This window comes from Lactuca saligna, chromosome 7 (assembly GCF_052625555.1).
Source record: "Lactuca saligna cultivar CGN05327 chromosome 7, ASM5262555v1, whole genome shotgun sequence".
NCBI lineage: Eukaryota > Viridiplantae > Streptophyta > Magnoliopsida > Asterales > Asteraceae > Lactuca > Lactuca saligna.
The window spans coordinates 165,428,256-165,433,097 of NC_136423.1; positions in this window are offsets into that span (position 1 = coordinate 165,428,256).

Below are 4,842 nucleotides of genomic sequence, written 5' to 3' on the forward strand. Positions count from 1 at the left end.
CACCCACATATTGCTACCATTGACTGGTAGTATGTTGGAACCATATGTTAACATATATTTCTCTTTACTAAACCAACTACTAATGTAGCTCACAGGATCTTGTTGTGTATACATAATGGCAGCTTGGGCATGTACACAAGGTATCCCTGATACATCCCACAAATTACAAGTACAAGAATACTCTTGTAAATTAACACAATAAGAGTAAAAACCATTCCTCACTTCAAAAGCAGTTACACCACTAGGATAAACATACCAGGACCTGTAATTAAGAATACATCAGCATATGAAAAATAATATTAGTGAATTAAATTATAGGATAACTTACTTTAAACTTTCACCAAATGCTTCCATCTTCTTAATTGTTGTTGGACATATTTCAGTATCCCAGTTCTGTCCTACTTCCTTTAGATTATAGAATCTTTCCATCATGTGTAGTCGTATTTCCTCAAGCATAGTCAGTAGGGGCTTTTTTCTAGCATCCACGATAACTGCATTAAAACATTCAGCCATTCCATTTTCTACTGCCTCACATGCCAATCCTCCACCATAGAAGGCCCTGCACCATGAACTGGGATCCCTTGCCATTAGATGTTCATAAGCAGATGGACTAATATCAATAATCTTTTGCATGTTCATGTTGAACTCCCCTTCAACAGTTGATTTTGCAGCATCCCAGAACATATTTTTAAACAACACACCAGTATACACCTTTATGAAGTTGGCATATATATGTCTGGCACATTGTCTGTGTTGTGCAAGTGGTAGAACTTCCTTTGTAGCCTCAAGAAGACCCTATTCATAACAAACACAATTACATTAGATAACCTAAGTATGAAATATATAGTAAACAAATACTAAAGTTTTGTGAAGTACCTTGTGTTGATCAGAAATTACTGCGATACCCCTTCCACCATCCAATTCTAAATCATCTCTTAACAATTCCAAGAACCATTTCCAGTTTACCTTGTTCTCTATTTCAACTACAGCCCAGGCAATGGGATACACTTGATTATTTGCATCTCTCCCATAACAGTTAACAATTCCCCCTTGCATTGACCTTTTAAAAAAGAACCATCTAGCCCAATAACCCTACGACAACCAACCTTCCATCCTTCTTTTATTGCCTTAAAACAGATATATATTCTTTGGAAAGTAGTTGTGTTATCCTGGTTTTGACTGATAGTAATTTTAATTGAACTACCTGGATTTGATCTCAATAGCTCACCACCATAATCCCATACTTTAGCGTAGTGGTCACTCAATCTCCCTTCTATCAAAGACATGGCCCTACACTTTGCTCTATAGCACTTTGACCAGGACACATTGCAGTGGAATCTACTTTGGATAATTACCTGCATTTCCTTACACTTCAAATTGGGCTTCCTAATCAGTTCTTTCAGAAACTGGTTTCCTAACCATGTTGGACCCATAAGGTTGGTATTTCTGTAATTCCTAACACACTTATGTTTGTCAACAAGTTTCTTAATTTGAAACGACCTCTCAATGTTCATCCTCGAAGCCCTAACATTAAATGGACATTGAAATTTTTGTGGATCACTAGCACATACAGCAACTAGCCTAAGACTGTCACATTTCTTGAACTTTATCTTATAACCAGTATGAATAGCATGGTTAGTTAAACATAACTTTAGTTGATGGGGTGATTCATACCTCTCTCCCAGAAATGGTCTCATCTTGTTCCATTTAACCGTTGGATCGTGGGTGCTGTACTCAAACTCATGCTTAGAATCTTGGTAGCTTTCACTTGATACTTCTTCATCAAACCCACTTCTTTCTCGCATTAAGTCAAATTGATCTTCATTCTCCATAGCATCATCTTCATTTAAGTCAACATCGTCATCCATATGTTCAATTTCAGGGATTGCAAAGTCATCACCTTCTTCACCAGCTATGTCGGGACACAAGTTGTTCAAGAACGCATCATTGCATCTCTTGGTTTGCTTCTTCAAATCCTTGTCTACTTCAACATCAATAGTATCAAAATCCCAAACGTCTTCCATTTGCAAAGCTTGGAAGACTCGAACTCGTGGCCACACTTATCGTCTTCTTCACACGTAAAAAACCCTAATTTAATGTCGTCTACAAAGAAGATATTTCCATAAGTGTGTGTGATTTACCGTTGAAGGAATGGGTGTGTGATTTGGTCGACACACCTTCCACCTAATCTCATTTAATGCCACATCAATTTGTCACCGGTTGCAAGAGTGGTAACCGGGTAAATTGGGTCAACTCGCCGTTTTATCCGGTATTTCAGGCTTTTTCGTTAACATTTAATAGTTTAGGACTTTATCATACACGCGGGTAAAATAATAGGACTAAAATGGAGATTTCCCATTAATAAATCATATTTAATCCTTTCTCTCCATAATTCATCCTATCAAGTTGCTTTGGTGAAGGCAACCCAAAAGGACCATGCACCATCGGGTCAAGTACATACCAAAATAGTTATGGACTTAGATACTAATCCAACAGAAACTACTTTTCTGTATGCAGACAAAAACTTATTTAATTTCAAATATTAATGGAGTATTTCAATGAATCCAACCACCACATCCACTTACTTCTTTTTATATGTATTCATTGTTATATTATATGTATGCTACTTTGTGATTCCATTCTAGTCAAAACTAATTCTTTGTGATTCTATTCCAGTCAAAATTATATGTATGCTACTTTGTGATTCTATTCTAGTCAAAATCATATATGTATTCATTGTTATATGTAGGCTTCTTTATGATTCCATTCCAGTCAAAATTACTTATTTGTGATTCCATTATAGTCAAAGTTACTTCATTCCATTCTAACAAGAAGTTGAGATAATGGCTCCATTCTTTGTGATTCCATTCCAGTGAAAGTTAATATGTATGCTTCTTTATGATTCCATTCCAGTCAAAATTACTTCTTTGTGATTTCCTTACAATCAATGTTACTTAATTCCATTCCAACAAGAAGTTAAGATAACAACTCCATTCTATTCAAACAACATCTTTCAATACATCATTTCATCATATACACGATGATCAAAAAAAGAAATCCTATGGTAAACTTATATATTTTCTCCTTCATTGCAATGGCATTAAAGTACTTTTCCTTCTTCATTTGTTCCATGTCTTCCTTCACCTTCTCTACTTCGGTCTTCAATGCTACTAATTCAGCTTTCATTCCCTCCATCACTTCCATTAGAGGCATCTGTACAAGTTCTAAGTCCAACCATTTCAAATATTTGCATTCACCCTTCCACATAAAAAATTCAAAAGGAGATTTCAAATCTGGAATAAATGAATCAGAAAAGAGAGAAAATTCAAGTGAAATTGCTTACCTCATTGCACACCATGAAATGCCTCCCTGGATTCTTTGGTGTTGTTGATGTTAGAATACGTGCAGGGAACCCACAATCACAAGTTTTTGGATCATTCATTGTGGATTTCTTGCTTGATCGATTGAGGAAGGATGAGAAGCTGTAAGAGGAAACCATCGGGTATTAGGGCACAATAAAGGAACAACAAACGCCCCTACTTTAATAACAATAACCCTACATGCCACGTATGATCAAACTGACACATAGGATCAATAAATCCATTGAAACCTACAAAAAATAGTCGGAAGGGGAACATTAGCATAATTCAACAAGTTAAAGGGTTAATAGAGCACGAAAAAAAGTTCATAACCAAATGTGACCAAAGACAAAAATATTTTACCATCTCAACTCATTATCCTTTTATTTATTTTTCAAATATTTAGGTAAAAAATCGGATCCCACAAAAATCATACCTGCTGCTAATAAGACACCCTTTAAACACTCTGTAATCATTTTTATAAAAAGTCAACCTATAATCAAATACTTGTAATCATCTTTTTCGAAAAACAATGCAATTTCAACCAATAAAAATATTTCAAACATTAATTAGGGATTCCATAATCAGCAATCAGATAATTCATGAATCACTTAGTCAAATTCGATCTACAGGTTGGACAAATTATTCACAGGTAGAAGAAGAAATGAAACATAGGATTGATAGAAGAAAGACAATCAGAAATGAAATAGAAATAATGAAAAAAAATAAAATTAATAATGCAGAATCATCCCAAAAAATTTTGAAAATATTAAAAATAAAAAATATTGAATTATTAGTTAAATTTTTCATTGAAAAAATATACATAGAGATCTTTCTATGTATCATTAATATGCGCAGAATCCCTCTACAACTTTTTATCCAATCAACAAAAAAAATTATTGATAATGATAAATACATTAACAATAATGAAACAAATCAAGAAAGGATTAATAAAACAAAACAAAATAAAATTGACTTTATTTTGTCTATGACTATAAAAAGGGCTTTTGATAATCTTAGAAATAGTAAGCGGAAGTCAGATATTTTTTTTGATTTATCTTACTTGTCACAAAAATATGTATTTTTCAAATTATCACAAACGCAGATTATTAACTTCAATAAGTTAAGATCTATTCTTCAATATAATGGACCGTCTTTTTTTCTTAAGACTGAAATAAAGGATTTTTTTGGAAGACAAGGCATATTTCATTCCGAATTAAGACATAATAAACTTCCAAATTATGGAATGAATCCATGGAAAAACTGGTTAAGAGGTCATTATCAATACGATTTATCTCAGATTACATCGTCTAGATTAATCCCCCAAAAATGGTGAAATAGAATCAACCAATGCCATACGTCTCAAAATAAAGATTTAAACAAATGGTATTCCTCTGAAAAAGACCAATTACTTGATTCAAAAAAAAAACAAAATTCGAAAGTCTATTTATTACCAAATAAAGAGGATAATTTAAAAAAAAAC